This window comes from Dioscorea cayenensis, unplaced genomic scaffold (assembly GCF_009730915.1).
Source record: "Dioscorea cayenensis subsp. rotundata cultivar TDr96_F1 unplaced genomic scaffold, TDr96_F1_v2_PseudoChromosome.rev07_lg8_w22 25.fasta BLBR01001301.1, whole genome shotgun sequence".
In the NCBI taxonomy this organism is placed as follows: domain Eukaryota; kingdom Viridiplantae; phylum Streptophyta; class Magnoliopsida; order Dioscoreales; family Dioscoreaceae; genus Dioscorea; species Dioscorea cayenensis.
In genome coordinates, this window is record NW_024087692.1 from 109,187 (window position 1) to 136,163 (window position 26,977).

Sequence of the window (26,977 nt, forward strand, 5' to 3'; positions counted from 1 at the left end):
ACTGAGTATTCCTAGTTACCAACACATTACCCTGGAGCGTTGACCCCGTAGAGAGCTTACCAAGCTTTGTGTGGTCAGGGCCAGTATGAGCCGTGGGTGTTTAAGGCCACATGTCTTTCACGACCTGCGTACCGATATTTACACACCATTCTGAGCAGGTCGGTGAATGGCTGTGGTGATAACACTGGTGTTCAGAGCCGGCAAGAGCTTTTGTACTTGTATTCGATGGTGCAGTGCATACCAATTCATCTAGGGCACATCATCGCAGAGTACATTTGATATAAGGGGTAGTATGCTAGATTGGGAGCGATCTTCTCGGGCCCCTATATTACGAGACTAGTTTTGGGCATGGGTCTCTTAGACGCGATTCGCGGGGCTAAGAAGACCAGTACACCTGCACCCCTGAGCCTGGAGACGATGAGATTGATGGGTATGGTCGACAGGGTTCGGACATGTGTTTATGCTTTGGTGCTATCAGCTCCAAAGATAGCTGAGGATGAGGGTGATGATGCCGAGGCTTCTCAGCCTGCTCCCGAGCCTCAGCCAGCACCGATGGAGACCGAGGCACCTCCAGTGGCAAAGGACCCACCCCCAGTACGCATGTTTTCACCATCTTGAGCCCATGATCACTTTGAGAGGCTCGAGAGTGCTGTGGGGGTGATACGGACAGACGTCGCTGAGGTCCGAGCAGAGATTGCTGAGATTCGGGCTGCGTAGGCCGTACAGTATACAGAGTTCATGGCACATTTCGACACGTTACATCAGATTTTAGAGTAAGACATTGCCTCGCCATTTGTCTTGCGGCAGAGGACTCCTCAGGCCCCTCCGACATCACCATCACCATCTCCACCAGCACCCTTCGATCTAGCACCCGCAGCAGCAAAGGAGCCAGAGCGCGGCACCGATACTTGACTTTGTTTTCATCATTTTTATTACTTTTTGCATTTCATTTTGGACTTGTATACTCAGAAAGGACTTTCCTTCTGAGTTTATTTTTATTTTGTGGTCTCAAGTTGTATTCATTGCCTTATCTTTTATATACTCGAGTTGTTTTTATTTCATTGAGCTTTACTGAACCCCTTCGTGTATATGTGCAAATGGTCTTGTCATCATGGGAATTGAGACTTTGTCATTAGCACGACCAATGGTGCTTCGGCACTTGGTCATGTGTGCTTTACAACCCACTGGAACATCACTACTAAGGATTTAGCTCTATCAAATGCAACATTAGGAGTCAGGGGAGTATTGTTTTGATTGCTTCTCCCACATTTGTTCTTGATTGATATAAATTATGAGTGAGCTTGCATGTGTACATTGGGGACAATGTACAACTTAAGTGTGTGGGGGGGAGGGGGGGGAGGTGTTTCATAGTGCACACATCTCTTTTATGTTAATTTTGATTGATATACATGCTCAGATAGCCAATGGTGGTTCACTTTAGTTGCAATGATTGTATTCTTGAGTTTAGGAGAATTTTTAACATTGATTATCTTCATGCTCTAGTTTTTGCTTGAATTTGTAGGAATTTTTCCCCGATTGACACTTGTTGCACTACTCACTCTTTAAACTCTTTTGGAAACTCATGTTCGATGTTAAAGGGACTAGTTATTGTTGTTTATTTTGTTATTTATGAAAAAAAAATTGGTGAAATGAAAAGAAAGAACAAAATAGTTTTATTGTTTATTTGTTCTTGTTGGGTGGAAAGAGCTACCACCTATGAAGTATGAAGCTACTCTCATAAGTCGGATACTAGTTATACCCTAATGAGAAAAAGAGTTATCTCATAGGATGAGTGAAAGCTATCACTCTGGTAGAAAGAGCTACCGCCTCGAAAGTGTGAAAGCCGCCACCTTAGTGGCCGCTTTGGAAAGGGCTACCTTAGAGGATGTGTGAAGCTACTACCATCTTTGAAATTTTGTTACTTTTTGTAGATAAATAAGTCCCTTGTAGTTAGAACTTTGAGGAGTATACTTTGGGTTGTTTTGAGTGAGTTCACACACTTACACAATTTCGGGTTTGTTGTCCTTTTTGATTCAAGTTTTTAGCTAGAGCATTGATTTTTCGTATTTAGTGTTGAAATTTCCCTTACTTGTAGAATGCTCTCTTTGTATGCTTTGGTGAACCTAAGGCCGAGCACTTCTAATATTTCCGTCATCTATGCACATAATGTTTTAATTTTCGCTTGAGGGCAAGCAAAAGTTTAAGTGTGGGGGAGTTTGATAAGTGCTTGTGCGATAAGAATGCGAAGTGTTCTTTCCTTATGATGAGCATTACTTTTATTGGGTTTTAACCCTAATATGTGTGTATTTATGTTACTTTTATGCAGATAGGGTTGTAAGGTCGAATATTAGAGAAAAAAGCCAATGTGGATAGTAAATGCACCACCAATTGGAGGAAATTTTGATAAGGTTTAAACGCGAAGACATAAGTCGGGTTCAAAATGCGGCAATGTGTGCCAACTTCCTCGTATTCAAGTTAGCACAATGATTTGGAGGGGCACAAGGGCAGTCACATTCAAGCAATCCGGCTTGTCCATATATAACAAGATCTCCACCAACATGTCCGTTGTTGAAGAAGCAAAGAGATCTACGACGTAATCATGTGCCTGTTTACGTTAGCTCGATGAAAGCATGGATTCGGGGGTGTTTCGGTCTGGTATTGTGGCAGGACACTACAGCAAAACAATGTAGCAGGTACTGTTCACAGCTAACCGAAGAAGAATGACAATAGAGAATCCACACGGGCGTGCGTTAATTCCACACGACCGTGTGAAAAATCTACACGAGCAACAACAAGGACGTCTGGATTCCCGATTCCAGTCCTTTAAAAGCCGATTTTAGCCCCGATTTAAATATTTTTTTCTCCATCTTTTCTCCAACTTGAGAGAAGACGGCGGCTAGGGTTTTGAGAGGTATTGGCTAGGAATTTGGAGAGATTCTACGGCTCCGACATCGCGCTCCATTTGGAAGAAGGTTAGTGGGAGAGCTTTCATCGGCACCGATCCGGCGAGGTGTATCCTAGGCCGGACAAAGGGACCCTTGAACAAGTAGAGGACTCTCCACAAGACCATCGCCATAACTAACGAGGGGGTTTTCTATGGATTCTTTGCTTTTACATTTGATTTCATTGATTGTAATTTGCTCCATGGAGAGCTAAATCCCCTAGTGGGTACTTGGGTATTTGTGAACCCTAGGATGTATTTGTTTCATTGAACCTCTTTATTATGATTTCAATTAATTGATGTTTTATTTGAGTTCCAATCTTGAATGCTTGATTTTATGAATGCTCCCTTAGAGTGACACTAGGGTTGAGAGTTCTTGTTGGTAACCCTTGTGAGTGAGTGACACACCAAGAGAGTTAGAGAAAGCTAGATTGGAGAGAGTTGAGATGGTGAGTCGAGAGGTAGCGGAGCGCCCCCTTTCCCCTTCGGTGTGATTTATTCTACCTCCATTTCCTCAAGTTCTTTGCGGTCATAGTAGAGTGAATGGACTAAAGGATGACCTTCCGCTTAGGCTTAGTTACGGGTGCAACAGAGTGAAGCGTTGAAGTGATTTTAGCACCTAGGGCTTAACTATGGCTAGGGACCTTCCACCTGGACCAAAGGGTTAGGTCTACATCTAGGAAGAGGATTTATCATTTGGAATCCCTAGAACTCATTGCAATTTTATACGAGTGCGAGGTTGAGAGGTTATTCAATTTCTCCTCTAGGACATGTATAGAGTTAGGCATGGTTGACCCTAGATTTGGGACCAAGTATTTAAGGATCTCCATGACTCATTATTGCATAAGTTAGAAAGTATAATAGAGGGTTTTTACACTTGAAACAATTGTCCTAGGCGGAACAATATCCGGGCACCCCATTTATATCGATTGCCTTACCTTCTCCTTTACTTGTGCTCTATTTCTTGTTCTTTTACTTTTGTGTTATTTTACATCTTGTCACACATATCACTATTCATCTTTCACTTAGTTAAGAAACAATTTAAGTGTTTTTATTCCCTACCCCCTGTGGATACGATACCCCACTCATCTGGGATCTTATTACTTCGACAAACCCGTGCACTTGCGGGACATACGCAAGAGGCGTTGTCACTGACCCTATGTAAATCTAAAATGAAAGAAGAAAGATTACTATCTTGAATATATAGCAATGGTGCGTTTGGATAAAGAGAAGAGTAATGTGGAAAAAGAAATCAAAACAAGAATAAAATAAAATGGACAATCAGATGAAAGAAAATGAACTTATTGTGAAACACAATCATGCTTGAAATTCCACAAAAAGCTTGACAACTGAAATATTGTTTGAATAAGTATCGGAAAATAAGGAACTTCATTAGAAAGAACACATCTGATAATGTACAAAAGAAAATAATACCTCTTCTAAGAATCAAGGATTATTGTTATTGTTTGCCATTTCGTAATTACAAATGGAAAATCAAAGGCTTTATGTTCCTTCTTTAGACTGAAATCATAGCATTCTCTTTGATTAGAAACATTCACACTTAAATGTAATTGAATATGAACCTAGGTAGAGTGTAACTTAGAGTTTTAAATAGTTAGGAGCTAGCTATTGTCAACTCCTTTTGACTAATAATGTGAAATATATTCTCGCAGATGTATTTCTCTATATACAAGAGGCCATTTATTAGTCAGTAATTCCTTGATAGGACCATAGACTGATGTCATCGGGTAAAGATGCATAGTAAAGAAGCAAGCAACAAAAACTCTATGACCAATCTTGTTTGCAAGAACTCTATGATCATTACTTCTAAGTTTGTTATTTGAGATCAACTTCACATGCAATTAGTTCATATCGAATTCAAGTATTTATCATCAAGAAATTGAAAGCAAATGTTTAATGAGCTTACTTGAAGGAGGTCACCAATGTTGACCACTAAAGATCCTTTCAATGGAGGGAGATCAATCTAGTGATTTTGGTAAAGCACTTGAAGGCCACCAATGTGGTCTTGTAGAAGTATAGTGAGGAAGTTAGGGTCTAAGTGCTTGCTTGTGCCGAGAGTGAGGTGAGGCTGAGGACATGGCCTCACCTAGAAGCTCAAAGACAACACTATCCAATTTCTTAATCTGGCCAGAGTACTCCAAAGCTATATCCCTACAAATAATCAAAGAAAAGGAATCACCTTTCTTGATATTCAGAAAACCACATGCATTCAAGATTTATCTTCAAGCAATAGGAAGCTCTCAATCTCTCAATAATGAGGCCAGAGCAATATAAAACTATATCTCCACAAGATGATCAAATAAAGGAATAACCGTTCTCAATCTTTATGAAATCCAAAAGCATTGAAGATTCACCTGATAGCAATTGGGAGCTCCTCAGGTGCCAAAGGATCAAGGGCCATGACACAGAACACTAAATCCCTCCAATTGGTGACCGGTGACTGGTAGAGATCGAAGTTGCTGGTGAAGCTCACCTTCCTACCTGAATCCCGCGAGTAGTACACATTCTTCTCCTCCGGCACTACCTTGTGGAACCTCCGCACATCGCATAACATCTTGTCAAGGATGTCTTGGGGAATTCCATGGTTCACCAGCTGGAAAAAATTGATGTTTTTCGAAGTGCACTTGACTATTTGGACGATATGTTTCCTATGGGATTAGATGCAGGATATTCTTTTGTACTTATTTAGGTCCTATATTTTAGGAAGGCGTTGATTGTATAAGGTGCATATATATTGCTCTTATTCATTATTGAGAGATGATGAGAAAAACCTATTCCGCATATTTCTTTATGGTACCAGAGCAAGGTTAAACAAAAAATACTAGCTCATTTTTTCTTCTTTTTTGGTCTCGATGCTGTGCACACACCATGGACGATGATAATGGAGATGACAAGGGCAAAAAACCAGTGACTCTTGATCTTATTTCTCCTTATTATCTACACCCTTTTGATCATCCTGCGATGAATGTGTGTCCAATAGTTTTGAAGAGAGACAATTATCAAGAATGGGAAAAGAGTATGCGTAATGCCTTTCATGTAAAGCATGAACTCGGTTTCTTAGATGGATTGGTAATAAAACCTGATGATCATGCAAGCGAGATAGAGGAGTGGTAGAGTGTTAATTCCATGCTCATTGCATGGGTTGTCCAATTTATCGAGCCTATGCTACAATATACCATCACCTTCTATGATAAGGTGAAGGAACTTTGGTATGATCTATAGCAACGGTTTTCCATTGGCATTGGACCTTGGATACAATAATTGACCTTGGATCTGGTGCAATGCAAGCAGAATGGCCGGAGTGTTACAGCCTATTATCGGTACTTAAAGAAGATTTGGGATGAGCTTTTGACATATGTCAAGGCATAAGGATGCACAAGCGATAAGTGTACATGTAATTGGGCCGCAGATTTAAGCCAAAAAAAAAAAGAAAGCTGTGTTCATCAGTTCTTTCTTGGGTTGGATGATGACTTATATGGGACATTGCGTTTCAATCTCATCGCTCAAGATCCTTTACCTCCTCTGAACCGTGCCTATAGGTTGATGTTTTAAGAAGAATGTCACAAGACCATGATGAAAGAGCATGATGCCCACAATGCTGGGATCGCATTTGCTATCCATAGTGCCTCATCTAGCCATCATGAGAAGTCACTTTGTTCAAATTGTGGACGGCCAGGACATGAGGTTAGTTCTTGTCTCAAGATTATTAGCTACCCTAAATGGTGGAATGATGGACGTGGACATGGTAAACGAAATGGAGGTACTACTGCTCCCACTATGAAATGTAGCAGGGCGTTATTGGTGTTGCTAACGCTGCTTAATCAGGAGCAAATCAAGATAATCCCCAGGCCAGCTTGATACCACAAGATCACAATGCTCTTATTCCTTCTCTTCCCAATAAATAATGGTCTTCAGTTTTGAATATGTTCAAGTCTTTTAATCCTAAATATTCCACTAAACAACTCATGGGTAAGTCATTTTCTTAATGGATATTAGATACTGGTGCTTCTTATCATATGACCAGTAATAAAACTTGCTCATGGACCTTTGTGTTATTTCTCCATCGCTTATTGTATTGCCCGACGAGACACATAACAATGCTGTCCAAGAGAAAACTATGATGTTTGGTGATAATTTGGTCATTAGGCATGTTTTTATATATTCCCCGTTTGACCTACAACTTGATCTCTTTCGCATAGTTGGTTAAGAAATTACATTATATAGTCAGTTTAACTGATAAACTATGTGATACAAGACCACACTTTGAGGTGGTGATTAGGGCAAGTGAAAAGAGAGATGGGGTCTAATGAGTGTATAATATTCATATATTTTATATCACTTTGTACACTCGTTTGGCATGAATTTGAATCATATTGTGGAATTTGATGCTAAATATACTGTATTTCACATTCTTAGGCTTAGGGCAGCATTTCAATATAAGAGAGAGCTTAAATTAGTATTTTAGACCACAAATGATGAAGTTTGAGCTATCTCGGCATCATCTGAAATAATGATATGGTAAAACTAGGCGCCTTATGGGTAGCTTACGGCCAACCTTACGGCAGTAAGTGGATTATGGAGAACCTTCCGGGCATGTTTATGTCCATAAGGGGGATTCAGAGCCAAATCAGAGAATGTTATGGGCAAGACTTATGCCTGTAAGGAGGCCTGTAAGGACCATCCAGAGGACTTTACGACCACAGTATACGCCCATAAGGGAAGTAGTAAGAAGTAGAATCAGTGAAGCTTATGGTCCAGCGCTTATGGTTGTAAGCTGGACCGCAACACAGAAAAAATACCTTACAGACGTGACTTACGGTAGTAAGTGTTCACATAAGGCTCGCAACTATCTTCTCTAGCTCCCTTACGACCACGTCTTTGCACCCGTAAGCAACCCTTAAATAGTTAGATATAAATAGACCTAATGAGGGTTTCTAGGGCATCGACTTCTTTTCTTTTGGATGATTCTTGGAGGTGAAGTTGGGCAAGATAAGAGATGAATTTGCAGCACTAAGGAGCGATTTTAAGGGGGATTTGGCTCAACATTCAATGGGATTGAAGATCGTAGTTGTCAAGTTAACCTTGGTAGCATGCATGGAAGGTTACCTAGGGTTTCTCCAATGATTCTTCATCGACATGATTCAGAAGGGGATTTTTATGGATTTCATATTTTCTCCTATTATTTGTATCATGGATGATTTTCACTACATTAATGGAGGATTAATTTGTAGATATTTGGGCATAGTCATACTCTAGGGTTTATACTTTTGACATTAGTTGTTGGTACTTTAATGCTTTAATTAGTTTTAATAAATTGCAATCATATCTTTTTGAGTGTAATTATATGATTGAATGCTTGATTGTTGACGAGGCGAAAGCCCTAGACATCATGCTTGCTATTCCTATGTGATGAGAAGAAATATTCCCATCTAGCATAGACTTGCCATAATTCAATAGGATAGTAGGTGCATCTCTGTTTAGAGTACTTTGGAGACTTTGTTTCCCGCAATCCTTCCAAGTGGGTTAGTGATAATCTCTATACTTTTTGCAATCATGTGGACTCGATTTTAGGAGAAATCGAATTTCTGCTCTATATTCAGATTAAAGGGTAATTTCCCTCTTTGGGGGAGATTATCTATTTAAGAGATTGTCATTACACACAACATAGTTTCATAGAGTGTTAATGCAATTGTGTGGATGTCTGTATTAGCTCTGCACCTTTTTAGTTACTCTTTGCCTGAGAAATTAAGGTTTAGTATAATTATGGAAACCTTTCAGTCAAATAAGATTGCATGTTTAGACAACCTTTGCCCTGTAGTTTATAACCTTAGATGGATGCTATGCTCGGGCATCACTTTCTTCCTTGACTTCTCTCCAATTATTTCCTGTATTTTCTTTATTTTGCTTGTTTTTGTTCACACACACAACATTCGATCATTTAGGCTATTTTTGGGGTTTAGAGTTATTACTAGTATTCACTTTCTTCCCTATGGACCGACACTCTACACTTACACACACTTTATTAGGCGTTTGGCACGTACACTTGCATCTCTATCAAGTTTTTGGCGGCGTTTCCTGGGAAGATTAGTAATATAAGGAACACTTGATTATTTGTCACTTTAGCCATTTTTTTCTTTCTTCTTTATTTTTATATATTGTTTTCTAATTCTTTTTTCTTTTGTTTGATTTCAGTGTATAACACTAAAGGGCAAAGTCAACAAGACTAGCAGAAAGGTCAAAGCAGTTTAGAAAAAGTGATTGGAACCAGATTGAGAACAACTTTATTGAATAAGGTAGGATCTGTAGTAGTGACTATTGAGGGACAGCAGTTGGATGTCATAGCAGATCAAGGGAACCGACATAAGACCCTTTCATATTACGCTCGTCCCACTCTTAATGGCTCTCAGTCAAGTATAGTGCATCCACTAGTTATAGTAAACAACTTTGAGCTCAAGCACGCTTTTCATACAGATGGTCCAGAATTCAGTACAGTTTCCATAGGCTACCAGACGAGGATCCTAACTGTCACATAGGAGGACTCCTCGAGGTATGTGATATGTTAAAGATTAACAATGTCGTGTCTGCACAATCAAACTTCGCTTCTTCCCATTTTCATTAAAAAGAAGAACTAAGCAATTGCACCAGGCTCTCCGTAAAGCACCTATCATGACTTGGGAGTAGCTCGTCGAAGCGTTCATATCTTGTTATTTCCCACAAGGAAGAATGACTAAGTTTTGTCAGGAGATCACAACTTATGCACAGTTGGACACTAAATCACTATTTGAGGAATAAGAACGATTCAAAGACTTGTTAAGGAAATGCCCACATCATAACCTCCCCGTATGGATGGAAGTTCATATTTTCCATTAATACCTAAATCAGAGTACCATGCAGCTTGTAGATTCAACAGTGGGAGGATCACTTGAAAATAAGACCCTAGAGGTATCTAAGCAGTTGATAGAAGAGATAGCCATGAGTAACTGCCAGTGGAACTTGAGAGGCAAGTTAGTTGTGAAGCCAGTCGGGATGACTGAAGTTAGTGAAGTGACAACACTAGAAGCCCAAGTGGAAGCTTTGAACAGAAAAATTGATAACTTCTTTACCCATAAGTTGTCTACAGTCATAGAGTATGACACGTGTGGGAGAGGACATGCCTTGACTGATTGTTCCATTGTAGGGAGCGGTGCATAGACCTATCAAAAAAGTGGATTATGTTGGTAATGCCCTCCGACAACAAAGGAACCCCTATAGTTGGCATGTATAACCCAATATGGCGGAATCACTCCAATCTCTCTTTCAGAAATCAATGGCAGCAGTAGAAGCTCCTGCCAAGATTTCCTCCTCACTAGCAGAATGACAAGAGACTTGCATTGGAGGAAGTACTTACTCATTTCATTCAAAGCATGGATGTTAGGTTTTAGCAATCCCAAAACTGATTCCAGAGCATAGAGACATCGATGAGAAACCAGTAAGCCTCTCTTCAAAATTTAGAGAATCATGTGGGCTAGATAGCTAAACTATTGTCCAAACATCCTCAAGGAAGTTTGTCGAGTAATACTGAAGCCAATCCTCCTGAGCATCTCAAAGTTATCACTCTTTCAAGTGGTAAAGAAGTGCGGATGGGTAGCAAACCGGTGATGGGGAAGAAAAAGGCACCAGAAATTGAGATTGTTGAGAGTTCAACAAAGAAGGGAGAAGCTACTCCAACTGTTGAGAAGAGAACACAACCACTAGTGAAGGAGTATGTTCCGCATCTCCTATACGCATGAAGGTTGAAGAATGATCATACGGACGAACAATTCAAAAGGTTTCTAGATTTGTTGAAGCAATTGCACATTAATATACCATTTGATGAAGCCTTGTCTCAAATGCCAAAGTACACGAAGTTTCTTAAGAACCTACTAATAAACAAGAGGAAATTTAAAGAGGTATCAACAGTCACAATGAGTGAAGGGAGCTCGGCGTTGCTTCAGAATCGAGTACCGATGAAATCAAAAGATCTAGGGAGTTTCACTATCCCTTATAACAAAGGTGATTTGGTAAATGAAAAGGCCCTGGTGGATCCATGTTTATGAGACTTGCACTTAGTGACCTTAAGCCAACTAGGATGACCTTGCAACTAGTTTACCACTTCCTTAGGCATCCTAGGAAAATCATAGAAGATGTATTCGTTAAGGTTGACAAATTCATCTTCCCGGTAGACTTTGTGATTTTAGATGTAGATGAAGATGTTGATGTGCCTTTCATTCTTGGTAGGCCATTCCTAGCCACCTCTCAAGCCCTAATCAATGTTAGTAATGGTAGGATGACAATTAGGGTTGGGGCTAAGGAAGTCATGTCTGCTTTATCCGATGCCTTTAAACATCCTTCTACTTTTGATGATACATGTTATTTTATTTTGGACAATTCTTGGAGGTGAAGTAAGAGAAGATAAGAGATGAATCTGCAGCACTAAGGAGCAATTTCAAGGGTGATTTCGCTCAACATTCAAGGGGATTTAAGATCGTAGCTGTCAAGTTCACCTTGGCGGCATTCATGGAAGCTAACCTAGGGGTTCTCAGGTGATTCTTTATCGACATGATTGAGAAGGAGATTTTTCATAGATTTCATGTTTCCTCCTATTATTTATATCTTGGATGTTTGCCTTACATTACTGGAGGTCTAATTTATAGATATTTGGGCATAGTCAAACTCTAGGGTTTATACTTTTGAGATTAGTTGTTGGATCTTTGATGCTTTAATTATTTTTCTAAATTGCAATTATATCTATTTGAGTCTAATTGTGTAATTGAATGCTTGATTGTTAATGAGGTGAAAGCCCTAGATATCATGTTTCGTATTCCTACATGACGAGAAGAAATTCCCACCTAGCATAGACTTCCCGCAATTCAAGAGGATAGTGAGTACACCACTGGTTATGGTACTTTGGAGACTTTGTTTCCTGCAATCCTTCCAAGTGGCTTAGTGATAATCTCCGTACTTTTTGCAATTATGTGGAGTCAATTTTAGGAGAAAGTGCATTTCTGCTCTATATTCGGATTAGGGGTAATCTCTCTCTTTAGGGGAGATTATCTATTTAAGAGATTGTCATTAGCGCACAACAAGGTTTCATAGAGTGTTAATACAATTGTGTGGATGTCTATATTAGCACTGCTCCTATTTAGTTACTCTTCACCTGAGAAATTAAGGTTTAGTATAATTCTAAAAACCTTTCAGTTTAAATAGGATTGCATGTTTAGACATCCTTTGTCATGTAGTTTATAACCCTAGAGGGATGCTATGCCCGGACATCACTTTCTTCCTTGACTTCTCCCCAATTATTTCCCTTATTTTCTTTTCTTTTTTTTGCTTGTTTTTATTCACACACACACACACACACACACACACACACAACATTTAATTATTTAGGCTATTTTTTGGATTAAGAGTTATTACTAGTATTCATTTTCTTCCTTGTGGACTGATACTTTGCACTTACACATACTTTATTACGTGATTAGCACCTACACTTGAGTCCCTATCATGGTCTATTGGCTTCCCTCCATGGCACCAGTTGGCATCCACGTCTTGGTCATCCTTCTTGTCAAATAGTTTCATTTCTTCCTAATGTCATTGGTACTAATTCTCATAAGAATAAAAATGAACCTTGTGATATTTGTTTTCAAGCAAAACAAACTCATGACTCATTCCTAATTAGTTCCAATAAAGTTGTTGATTAATTTGAGTTGATTCATTGTGATGTTTGGGGGCCTTACAACATTTCTTTTTTCCTGTGGTACATCTTATTTCTTAACTATAGTGGATGATTGTTCTAAGGGTGTTTGGGTGCATTTGATGGATGATAAAATAGAGGTTAGGAAAATTTTGAAAACTTTTTGTACCATGGTTGAAACACAATTCAATAAGTTGGTAAAGTGTGTTCGTAGTTGATAAGTGCCTAAATATATATATTATGTTGTATGTATTTCTTACACTTAGCATGTAATGTCATGAAATTTATGCCTGTTTTGTGCTGAATATGTTGTTATTTGCTTTGTAGGGTAAACTAGAGCCTTGGAGAACTCGAGGCCATTATTTGGGTGAAAAAGAAGTGAAATTGGAGTTGCAGTTACTGTAGCACCAAGAGAAAAAAGACTTAGATGGTCTCGAGAAAACCCATGCGGCCTCCATATGGTCCACATGCCACCCGTATGCATTTGTAGTAGAATTTCTGTAGCAAAATACTAAAGCACCCCGAGAGAAGAAAAGCTGTAGAGTTTCAGAAAAAACCATAGGGCCTTCATATAGCCCACATGGCACCCGTATGCATCTGGAAGATCTCCATTCACCTCCATACGGCCCCCATACGGTCCGTATGACCTGGGGGGATATAAAAGTGCATCTTTAGCCATTGAAGAAGATAGGGCAAGCTTGTGAAAGCAATGTATTATTAAGGTGATTTCAAGGGATTTTTAGGTTATAACATACCCAACGTCGAGGGGAGAAGCATTAACTGGAAGGGGAGGTGCCCTTCAGATTGGGAAGCGTCATTTAGAGAGGGAAACATCCTTCAAACTGGATCCACCTCATCATCATCATCATCCTTTGAGGGAGTGTCATATATGGTTTATTCGTGTGTTTTAGCTTTCATTTGTGTTGAGCTTTGTTTGATGGCACACTAAACCCCCAAGGCAACCAGATGTCGGTGAACCTTGGTGGGTTGCTTATGTACATTTGAATAATGGTTCTTTAATTCTAATGCATTGGGTTAGTTTGTGATTTAATCCATCATGCTTTCATGTCTAGAATTTCATATTGGAGAAATCCGTACTTATTTTATGAGTTGTACATGTTGATGTGACTTGCTCGTGTGCGCTAGATCATGGATGGATTAGGAGCAATTGCTTGTATCAGGACACCGAGAGATCGGGTACCGGTAGCCCTCCGACTTTTAGGATTAAATCTAGGTTGTGTTTACTCTTATTTAGAGATTTCCTTGATTTTAATGTAATCGTAGAAGGGTTGATCCAGAAGAGATTCCAATTAACACTCATTTGGGATTAGGGATCAACACTCTTTTGTTATTCATTCTTGTAGCTTAACTTGATGACCCCCAAGGGGATCCAAATCCTTGGCCCCTCGCATTTTATTATGTTGATTGTTGTCTTTTGCATTAGTCCTTACTTCTTGTTTGGCCATTAATTCACTTTCTTTAGCTAGTTAAACAACATTTATCACTCAAGAGTTACATTAGAAAGTAAGCGGCGAAGGAATAATAGTAGATCCTTAAACCCGAGGAATACAATCCTCGTGTTTTATTCAAGGTATTACTTGGAGACCCCTTACACTTGCGGGTAGATCATCAGTAGTGACAATGGGACTGACTTCACTTGCTTGGCTAATTATTTTGCCGAACATAGTATTTTGTTTGAAACCTCTTGGGTGGGTAACCCTTAACAAAATGGGCAGGTGGGGCGTAAACATCATCATATTCTAAATGTTGCTCAAGAACATCATTTTCAAGCTCACATGCCTTTTGAATTTTGGGGAGAATGTACCTTTACTGTTGGTTATCTTATAAATCGAAGACCATCCTCCATTCACAAAGGCAAAATACCCTATGAAATTCTCCTTGGCCACCCTCCCTCCTATACTCATTTTAAGACTTTTGGGTGCCTTTGATTTTCATCCCAAATCCCTTATGATAGAAACATATTTAATGAGAGTAATCATAAGTGCATTTTTGTTGGGTATCCTCATAGAAAGATGGCATAGAGACTATATGATCTTGAGACTAGGGATTTCTTTAACTCCAGCGATGTTGTCTTTTATAAAAATCATTTTCCTTATAGCCCATCCAATTCCACTTCTTTATCTCTATCTTCCCAAGATCCAACCTATCATATAGCTTATGATGATATTTTTCTTGATCTTCACTCGGGTGATTCGAAGGTGAGGGCGAGTGACGTGGTGTTGTCCACTGGAATTGATGGTGTGGATTCTGGAGTGAGGGGAAGCGATATGGATGACACTTCCATGTCTACTCCTCTTAATGGGGTGGATAGCTCTCGTCCCCAAGTTGGTAATACAAGATCAAAAACCTCGTATGATGTTGGTGTTAGGTGCAATCACAAAGAGCGGTAGTCATCTATTTGCTTGTGAGACTATGTTTGTCATACTGCACGCTATATAGACCCCTCCTCTGCATCATATGCTCAGTCTCCATCCGTACACCTTATCCCATAGTTAATTATGTGACTTGCAATAATTTTTCCACTTCCTATGCCCACTTCTTGGCCACTATTACTACAGGACATGAACCAACATGGTTCTCTAAGGCCGTACTTGACCCAAATTGGCATGACACAATGTGAAAAGAGATTGAGGCACTTGAAAATAATGGTACTTTGGTCATTCAGGACTTGCCCACTAGCAAGAAAGCTATTGGGTGTAAGTGGGTGTACAAGATAAAGTACAACTATAATGGCACAATTGAACATTTTAAAGCTCAACTTGTTATTCTTTGCAACAATCAAGGGGAAGGTATTGATTTTAATGAAACCTTTACACTTGTTGCTAAAATGGTTTCAATTTGTGTCTTTCTTGCTGTTGCTATTATTCATGGTTGGAAGCTCCATCAGATAGATGTTCATAATGTTTTTCTACAAGGTGATCTTGATGAAGAAGTGTACAAGACTCTTCCTCCTGGGTTCTTTGGATCTTCTCATGGGAAGGTATGTCAACTATGCAAGTCCCTTTATGGTCTTTGCCAGGCCCCTTGTAATAGGTTTATGAAGCTTGCTTTTGTCCTTAAGTCTTTTGGCTTTATTCAATCATATGCTAATTACTCTTTCTTCTCTTTTGAGTGTAACGATAATGTCCTTAATGTTCTTGTATATGTTGATGACTTGATTATTATGGGAAATAATATTGAGGCCATTGCTAATTTCAAAGCTTATTTGAGTGCTTGCTTCTACATAAAAGACTTGGGTGTCTTGAAATATTTTCTTGGATAGAGATAGCTCGAGGTCTGGAAGGTTTATTTCTTTCCCAACATAAGTATGCACTAGACATCATCTCTGAATCTGATTTGCTTGGTTCAAAGCCTTGTGAGTTTCCTATTAAAGAAAATCATTAGCTGGTACTTGATACGGTTCCAGATTTTGCTCATCTTGATCAGTATCGGTAGCTCATTGGTCACTGGATTTATCTTACTATCACTCGCCCGGAGCTCTGCTATGTGGTTCCCATTCTTGCTCAATTTCTACAATGTCCAAAAGAGGCTCATTGGAATACTGCTCTTCGTGTCGTACGGTACTTGAAAAATAATCCTACACAGGGTCTTCTTCTTTATCGAGACAGTGCTTTGCATTGCTTATTGTGACTCTGATTGGGCTACTTGCCCTTTGACTCGTCATTTTTCTTACTAGTAATTTTATGATGTTGGGTGGGTCTCCCTTCTCCTGGAAAACAAAGAAGTAGCCAACTGAATATTGCTAGATGGCTACTACAAGTTGTGAACTTACTTGTCTTAAGTCTTTACTTCAGTATCTTGGTGTTCACCATTCGAGGCCTGTGTATTTGTTTTGTGATAGTCAAGTGGATTTACATATTGCTTCTAACCCTATTTTTCATGAATGTACCAAACATATTGAGGTTGACTATCATTATTTGCATGATCAGATTCAAGCAGGGCATATTGCTACCTCTCATGTTTGTACTAATGAGCAGCTTGCTGACATCCTTACTAAGGCTCTCAGGAAGCAACAATCTCAGTTTCTCCTTTGCAAGTTGGCCATTCGAGATCTTCATGCTCCAACTTGAGGGGAGTATTGAGATAATTAGCTATAAATATGGACATAATTAGTTGTAATTTCTAAGGACATTCTTTTGTACTTATTTAGGTCCTATATTTTAGGAAGGTGTTGATTGTATATGTTGTATATATATTGTCCTTATTTATGAATGAGAGATACTGGAAAAACCTATTCCACATATTTCTTTACTGGAGCTTAGGAGAAGGCGTAGGGGTGGCTTCATCGAGGGATTGGATGAAGAAAGGGGGATTTGGTTGACTCTAGCATCGATTAGGCCTTTGAAACCGGCTTTTGTTTTATCGAACCCCTTGAGCTCAATGTACCAATCATAGCTTGAGACTCCTTAAATGCCTCTGGCTTAAGTGGATCAAACAGTGAGAATGAGGGTGCAAGAACCTCATCTCAATAACCAAACTTTTATTTTTTTTTTCTTATTTTTTTTACAAATTACTAGTATATGCTAAAGAATTCACAGATCGACAGTAGCGAGTAAAGGCATATGTTACTGGAGCTAATTGTCCGAGTTCAAAATGCTTTAGATATAGTTGTGGTAAGGGTTCTCAGTTATGGAAGCAGTCTTAGAATCTAATTCTTGTATTGGACAAGTGAGGATGTATAGATAGACCATCATTGCCACCAATGTGCATGCCCTGACTTCCGCTAGTTGCATTTGTCATAAACAAATTAATAATATATATATTTATATGAGATTATTTGGTTTCAATGACATTTATTTTTCATAAAAATTGATGTAATGAATAGTGATGCACTTTATATTACACTCACAACTACACATTAGTAGCATTGTAATTATTTCTCTTTCCAAGTAAGAAGTCAAGGGATTAAACCTTTTTCAATGTGAATGACTTATCCACTTTAAAAATTTATATTATATTTAAATTTGTAACTTACAAAATTGTAGCATTTTAATAATCTAGTGTATAGTTTTTTATGTATACTTTTCCAAATATAAGCTAATTATAGGTGTAGAAATTTGAATTATAAACCATTATACCTTTTTATTATTTATTTTTTCCATTCCAATTGAGAAATGAGAGAAACAAATGAATGATAAACACAACATGAGCCTATACTTAACCCATGTTGTAGCCAATTGAGTTGATCCCCGTCAGTGGTGCTAAAAACTATTTTACAAGAATGTAATGTTTTAGGTTATCTTTAGCTAGTTTACTTGTGCAAGCTTCTGTTTGTTTTTAGTTCTTAGGGGTCATGTGCTTCCTTGTCCGTGGATAGATTTAGCTTTAATTTGGGGCGTAAATTTTTTAGAAGGTCACTGTGTTATGGTCGATTTTCATTTGATCACTATGTTTCAATTTGTATATTTTTGGTCATCATGTATTGATTTCTTTTCACCGGGCTGTCACTCATGGATTTTCAACCAATTTTGACTGTCATGGTAACCGGAGATGCCACATCACACTATTTAAAGATTATTCTATTCCAACTGGAGAGGACACAAGGCTGACGTGTCCTGTCCAGCTGGGCTATGAAAACATTTTTTAAATATGTGATGTGACATCTAAAGCTGCCACGTCAGTCAAAATTAGCTAGAAATTCATAAGTGACTACTAGATGAAAAGAAATCAATACATGATGACCAAAAAGATACAAATTATAACACAGCGATCAAAATAAAAATTGACCATAACACAGTGACCTCCTCAAAAATTTTCCTTTTGATTTGGGTTTGTTCTGATAGCTAATATTTCACCATCATCTAGCTTAGTATTAGATCATTTATAAAATAAAAAATAAAAAAATGGAGCTGTCTGAGGAACTTGGCCATCTCAAAAAGGAGTAAGGGGAAAGAAAAATAAATATGACATTGTATTTAAAAATAATTAAATAATTATTATTTTAGATTAATTTTCCCCCTGCTAAAAGTGGAGGAGCCACTTTGGGAGAGCATGGTTTAAAAAAAAGTTCTTGAAATTCAAAATTTTATTGAATATTTTAGAAAATAGAGATGCTCATGCAACTTTGATAGGCTTGAGATCCTTAACATAATATAAGAATTAACTGGGCGTAATTTTTTGGTAGGCCATTCAACTTTTTTATTGTTTTATATTGGTTACTGAGCTTCAACTTACATCACAACGATTACTCATTTTTAATTTTGTTTTTCTAAGAGGTTATCCACAAGTAGTTGGATCTAATTCGCAGACATGGCCACCTGAAAATCACAGCCAACTCACCTGTGACATGTTAGATAATTGCCACGCCATTTAAGTTGTCCCCATTAGCAAAGGAACACCACATCAACGTCTTCTTCCACATCCTTTACCCAATAAAGAAATGAAAACCAAGGATGGTGAAGCTCTGGCCACTAGCAGGTCAAGAGCGGCCATTTGTTGGGCGGAGATGGTGGGTTAAGTAAGAAGTGAGATATGACCGATGTGGAATGTAAAATAAAACAACTTTGTCAAAGCCTTAGGTTGTTTATTGAAAGTGGATTTTTTTTTTATTTTGTTTTATTCTAGACAGAGAGAGCTAACTCTACTTGCACTATGTTTGAGATTTAGTGGGCGGTTGTTTGTTCTTGTTCTGATTGATTTTTTTCAACTTGGAAAGTGGATGGTTGGTTATATTTTTTTTTTCTGATTTTGATATCATATGATCTTATCTAAAAACTTAACAATAATAGTAGCATTAATATTAAAGGTGCAAGAATCTAGTTGGACCACAGTGAAAACCAAAAAATATATTTGCGTACCGATGATGCAAACTGAAAACATAGTGCACTCAACAATTGGTGGAAGTTGAGTGTGGGATCGAAAATATGCGTCTGGCATCATGTTTATAAAAAAGACACTAGACGATATATCGAAGCACAAATATCGTATTTGTTTTTGTGGGTTCTTTCATTTCTAATAGAGGCAAGCCTCTATTATTAATTACCCTAGATTAGAAATCTTAGGAACCTCCGATTAAGGGCAAAAAGTACAAGTAAGAGCAAGAAGATTTGCGAATTATAAATCTTGTTATTTTATTATATAAATATATTTATTACATCACTTATATGTATATATATATTATTATTTTTTCATCGCCGCTGCCTGTGCCTTGGCATTGCGCTGCCTGCCTGATTGCCATAACAATCTTTTTTTTTTGTTGCCGTCTCGAAATGAATAAGTCACCACTGCCTGTGCCTTATCATCGCCTTGCAATATATATCTCATTACTGCCTTGAGATAAAACTAGTCACTACCTCGAGATAAGCATTCTTATCGTTATTTAGAGATTAGTAGTGCATATTTCCAGATTTCTTTTTTTTATGCATGTTTTTTTTATTTTTTTTACTATTATTATTTTATTATGAGCCTATGCATTACTCTCAATTTTTTTATATCATGCTCATATGAATGCATAACATGCTCTTTAGACACACTTAATATTTCTCATTTTTATTTTTATTTTTTTATCATCAATTTTTTTTTTGTTTTTTTTTATTTATTATATTTTATTTATTTTTTTATTTTTGCCATGCACGTGAATCTCATCATTCATCAAATTTCTTTTATTATTTTTCATTTCATTTTTGCATATATGTGTCTTTTTTTCATGGCGGGCTTGCATATATGTTTTTTCTGTTGTGGGCCAGCCCTTTTTATTATTATATTTATTTTAATAAGTGGTACACATGAATAGATATGTATATGCATTTTGTTTTTGTTATAATTTGTATGCTTTTTTTTATTTGTGCATGACATGCTTCTTAGACGTATGCATGCTTTTCTTTTTTTTTCAATCAATTTTTTTTCTTTTTTTTTAATTTCGTGCACGTGAGAATGCAGCATCACCGTAACTAAATTCATGTATTATATATATTTTTTTATATATTTTTTTGTCACGCATAATTATGCTAGAATGTATTATTATTATTTTTATTTTAAATTCTTCTTTAAATATGCAAGCATGCTTCTCATCATTTTTTTTATTTTATCATTCATTTTTTATCATTCATTTTTTTGAATGGTGGGCAGATATGCATTTTGTTATCCTCTTTTTCTATTTTTTTTTGTCATGCAATTTTTTCATTATCCTCTTTTTTTTTTTAAGAATTTTTTTTGTCATGCATTTTGCATATGTGCATGCATATAGGACTGTAAACGAGCCGAGCCGAACCGAGCTTTGCCTTGTTCAAGCTTGGCTCGTTACTATTTAATCGAGCTTGAACTCGAGCCGAGCTTTCTTCGAGCTTCATTTTTTATGTTCAAGCTTGGCTCGTTACTATTTTAACCGAGCTCGAGCTCTAATCGAGCTTCTTTCGAGCTTCATGCTGGAGCTCAACTTGTTAAGAAAATTCGAAGCTTAGACTTAGCTAGCTAACTTGATTAAGGCTTGACTATTTTTTTATTTAGTAAACTTATTCAATGAATCATTATCAAGTGTGACTCAACTCGATTTGAGTTTGATTATATTAATGATTATTACAAATAAAATTGTAAATGATACTATAAACGAGATTTTAATTATACAATAAACGAGTTCTTCACAAGATTTAATGAGCCGAGTTTGGTGGTGTTCAAGCTTGGCTCGTTTATCTTATGAGCTCATTTAACTTAATGAACTAGTTGACCTGAGCTTTTAATGAGCTTAGCATTCGAATAGTAGCTTATAGCCCTATATGTGTAACTCAAATTGACAACAATGACATAGTCACATATACACCTTATGAGCTAAACACGAACGAGCCTTTATCGAGCTGAACACCGAGCTACTCACGAATGGCTCGGCTCAAATACACCCCTACATGCATATAATGATGATTTTTTTACCAAATTATTGGATGTCTGCCTTGTGACATGACCTCCATTCTGTTTAGTTTGAATCAGGCTCACATTCAAACGTTCAACATTCACATTTTTCATATGTAAAGTAGCACCTAAAAAATTTCCAGCAATATTGAATGGTGACAATAGTTTGTATTTTTATGAGACATTAGAGGCATTGTAACTGATAATTAGACCCTGTCTACATGCCTCCCCGGTTTAATAGACTGTCTTCTTTGTAATGTCGATTACCGGCAAAAAGGTGTTGTGAAATATTAGAATTGTTGCATCATACGGTTCTGAGCTTCTCCAGTGTGAACAATAATAGAATATCACTTGACTTGAAGTTTGACATAGTTATTGGCGGCGACAGATAAAGATTGTATCGTAACAGGGAAACCAGCCAATCATGCTGCTTAACATGAAGTTCTTCACATGCCCTGCATATTTCTTCTTCAGGCCAACAAGTTTTGTCAGCAAAAGAGCATTCACAAAAGCTCCAATATTTTCCCGTAAGGCCTCATCTAAGAATTTAACCTTCGCAAGCCCAACATGTACGATAGCAGTTTTATCAATTTTGAAATCAATGCGACCACTTTTGGCCTCTTTTACTGCAATGGAAATATTACTGGTCACGGACCCTAGTTTGGGATTTGGCATTAAACCACGAGGACCAAGAATTCTAGCTATCTTGGAAAGGGGACACATGAACATAGGCGTTCCTATGCACTTATCAAAATTAATCTTGCCACCACCAATTCTTATTTCATCAATGAGTTCATCACCACCAACTATATCAGCACATGCAGCTTTTGCTTCCTTCACTGCAACACCTTCAGCAAATACAGCAACCCTGACAGTCTTCCCAGAGCCATGAGGAAGAGTTAGAGCACCCCGTACCATCTGATCTTCTCAACGCGGATCCACAATGAGGTTCACATGAGCTTCAACAGTTTCAAGCAAATTCGCTTTTTTTATAGTTTTACTAGCCTTCATTTCCTTGATGGCCTCCCCGAGATCCATTGGTAGCTTCTGCGGTCGCTTCTCCTACTTGCATAGTGGAGGAACCGGAGGAAAAGAGCGAAGAAACCATAGAAATGGAGGTTTCGGAACCGAGAGATGGCGGCGGCCATGAGAGAAGAGGATTTCCAGGCGCGCCATAAGTGTGGGAAGCTGAGGCCGCGAATCCTAACTAAGACACAAAAGAGAGAAAGCGAAGCAGCAGCAACGGTGCTTGGCAAACGGCATGCGTGGCGGCATTATTTCAGCCACTCAAGCATGCCACGACGATAAATAGCAGCAGCGACGATGGGTAGCAGTGGCGAGCCACAGCAAGGCGATGAGCGGCGGCAGAGGCATGCTTGGCGGCATTATTTCAGCCACTCAAGCATGCCACGACGGTGAATAGCAGCAGCGAAGATGAGCGACAGCAGCGACAAGTGACAGACAGTAAGCGGCCAAAATTTTCTATATACGTGTATATATATTTTTATATATAAGAGGAGAGGAGTAAAAGACCTTCTTTTTCTTGTTATTTTTTTTTCTTTTTTCCTCTAAATGTTTCTCCTCTCTTCTCTCCATTGCCGGTCCCTTCTTAAAAAAAAAATGGATCTTATCTCTTCAACGGCCCTCCCGTCAAATCACATATCAAATCTATTTTTTTATATTTTTTTAATATTTAATTTTGAAATTTTCTTTTAATTTTTTTTAAATTTTTTTATTATTTTTTTATGTCTCCTTTTAAACTTTGACCGCCGATTTTTTTATTCTCATAAATCATCTCCCATTCTTATCCTCATCCAGAGAGATCAGAGATAAAATTTAAATTTACATAATTTTTTTATCATCATCACTATTTATATATATATATATTTATTATATATATATTTTTAATTTCAAATTCAAAAATTTGAAATTAAAAAAAAATTATTTCTTTTAATTTTTTTTCTTGGTTCGTCTCTCCCCCTTTTTTTTCTTCTCCAATTTCATCTTTTTTTCATTAATTTTTTTATTTGTTTTATATTATTTTTTTATTTATTTTATATTATTTTATTTTTTATATTTTTTATTATTATTTTTTTATTTTTTTCTTTTTATTTTTATCTCCCCTTTTAAAAAACTTCGTTTGTTCTTATACCGTAAAATCACAACCGTGGACTCAAATAAGACCAAATGTAAAATTCAAATTTAAAAAAAATTCAAATTTAAATATTTTTTTTTAAAATTAAATTTTTTTGTAATTTAATTAAATTAATAAAAATTTATTTTTTTTAAAATTTAATTTTAAAAAATTCAAATTGACTCAGGATACGTATTTGGGGTACTTCGAGATTTGCACTTTCTCAGGTTTCCTCGAGATATGTTTTCAGGCTATATGAAATTTAGGATTGCCTCGGGATATGTGTTTGGTTATCCTAAGATTTGCGATTGCCTCGAGATATGTGCTCTAGAGGGCAATTTTATAATTTGCATTTATGCCTCGAGATATGCTCTCAAGGGCAATTCTGTAATTTTGCATTTATGCCTCGAGATATGTTCTCAAGGGCAAATTTTTTTTTTTTAATTTTCATTTTACCATGATATGTCCTCAAGGATATTTTTTTTGTATTTTTGCATTTATGCCTCGAGATATGTTCTCAAAGGCAATTTTGTAATTTGGTATTTTTGCCTTGAGATACGTGCTCTCAGCTGATCTTGTGATTTAAATATTTTATATCATCTCGAGATCTGTGCTCTCAGCTGATCTTGTGATTTGAATATTTTAGATCACCTCGAGATGTGTGCTTTACGCTGATCTTGTGATTTAAATATTTTAGATCGCCTCGAGATCTGTGCTCTCGGCTGATCTTGTGATTTAAATATTTTAAATTATCTCCAAAATGTCGTCTTCACTTATCTTGAATATATCCAAATATAATGAAATTCATTTATTTTAACCATTTGTTGTCCCAATTCGATTATGATTTGACTGTGTGTAATTTTTAAAATTTTTTATTCAATTTGAATTAGGACATGCAATTTTTTTACATAAACATTGAGAATTACATTATAGATCTACAGAAATTCTCAAAGATAATATCTCCATGAATCTAGGAACTTTTGATTGCATTGTATCATTTGGTCTACGTACCGGAACTGATAACACTAGAGATTATGCAGGATTATACACGAAAGATCCTTTTTTGGCCCTCTTTTCAGCCATATGTCTCTTATCCCTAGGAGGTCTTCCTCCCCACTAGCAGGTTTTTCTGGAAAACTCCATCTATTATTGTGTGGATGGCAGGTAGGCCTATATTTCTTGGTTTCAATAGGACTCCTTATGAGCGTTGTTTCTATCTAATATTATCTAAAAATAATCAAGTTATTAATGATTCGGCAAAACTAAGAAATAACCCCTCAATAATACATGAATGCAGAAAGTACACAATGCACCAATTAAAAAAGGATTACATAAAACAATAATGTAGGAATTATATGTTGTAAAAAACACAATGGACCAATATAAACAATTCACAACAAATTATGAACTTGAACTCAAACATATACAATGTAAAAGATTCTAAAAATCAATCAATTGACAATTATTTTTGAACATCAGTGAAGCAAGCAAAAAAACTCAAACATTTAGTACATAATGTAGGTTTTTACATCAACAACTAACAGAAGCAAGCAGAAACACATTCAATACATAATCTAAGGTTTACTTCTAAACAAATATGACAAAACCTTTATATCCATTCACCAAAATTACAAAAACCAAAGAGAGAGAGAGAGAAACAAAAGTTAGTTAACAATGATAACAACAACCCACTATTGGGATGACATCTTTGAAATCTATCACGATTGTCTTCCTTGTGTGCTACCACCACCACTAGGAGCCCCAACTCCAGGGGAAGCCATACCTTTATTTTTTTTTGCCAGCACCTCCCTCTTTGCTCTTCTCATCAACATTCTTACCTTTTCCCTGAGGTTTCAACACAAGCTGTCTTCAATGTTAACTTGTAATTTTCCCTTCTCTTTGTGAATTGGTACATTTAGCTCCTCCTCTGATGTTGAGTTTCTTCTTCGTCATCATATTCCCACATGCAGGAATTGTCATGGCAAGAAGAGTTTGCTCAAATGTGGAAATTACCTACAAATTGGAAAACAAATGAAGTTATGTGGAAGGCTAGAATATTGAATCTATTAAATTGAACAACTCTAACTTGTGATATAAGTTCCATGGAGATGTGTCCATCTCTAGTGCCTTCATTAGGTTGATCATTGGCTTGCATAATGAACCTAATGCTTTTCAATAAAGTATAGTCCGGTTTCAATTATTTTTGGAAAGTGCATGCATTGCACATAAATGTCTAGTTCACAAAAGGGTCAGGCTTCAACATTATGCACTTCAATGGTGTACAAATCAATTTGACATTAAATCTTAATACATATATAAAATTAAGACGAAGAAATTAAGTTTGGCCAGTAACTGACCTGTTGGTCGGTTAGCACTAAGATGTTAACAAAACCATCACCAATTGCTTGCCTTTGTTCTTGTCTACCATGTCATTCAAGTAATGAATTAACATATCTATTGGGATGTCAATAATCACTAACATATACATAAGCTTAATCATTAACAAGGGACAATGAGTTAGAAGGAAAAATAATTTCAAAGATCACTATATATGAAATAAACAACAAATGTAATAGATAATCCAAATGCAATGCATATACTTAATACAAATATCTTATAGCTTAGTCATTTGATGATCTTGTTCCATCCTAAAAATAGAACAATAATCAAATTAATATAGTAACCATATAATCTTATCCAAACGTAAAACAAAGAACATGTCTTATATGAACACACATCTGAGTTTAAAATTCTTTGGTATGGAAATTGAATACATTTCACACACTTTCACGTCCCATCCCACAGGATAGGCTCATGACAACCGCGCAATAACTTGAGAAGAGATGAGTCCTATCCCGCTCTCAAGTTAATGCAAGGCATCGTGGCATTAAATAATACTGAGAAAAAAAATGGAAACTCACATATCACAAGCTCATAACAGTAGATTTGGGATACATATAACACTCCCCTGATATGCAATATCCCTTCAATACAAAAGGGTCTAGTACACACAACCAAGACAAAATAACAATATGACCAATGGATTGGTTTAATCCCCAAAATGCAGACAAACCCAGGCTAAAAGATGCTGGACTTGACACAAAAACTGCACGACACGGCGATCAACCACATCACGACTTGTGTCAAGATGAAGAAGGGAGAGGGTGAGTAACAAGATTACTCATTAAGGGGTGACTACATAAATAAATAGAGTCCTAAATTATTTCACAATGATAAACAAATTAATAGTAGCTTGCTTACCATCAAGTAAAATATATAAAAAAAAACATCCATATGTAAATAAAAA

General features: G+C 37.0%; 1 non-coding gene and 1 pseudogene across 1 annotated transcript; both read right to left on the reverse strand.

Annotated features, from left to right (window-relative positions):
- Positions 1 to 9,691: 9,691 nt before the first annotated feature.
- LOC120256141 lies at positions 9,692 to 9,798 on the reverse strand. Its single transcript, XR_005535187.1, has one exon. It is a non-coding gene; the product is annotated as a small nucleolar RNA R71 (small nucleolar RNA).
- A 12,085-nt stretch (positions 9,799 to 21,883) lies between these two features.
- LOC120256135 lies at positions 21,884 to 22,922 on the reverse strand (annotated as a pseudogene).
- Between the last annotated feature and the right edge of the window lie 4,055 nt (positions 22,923 to 26,977).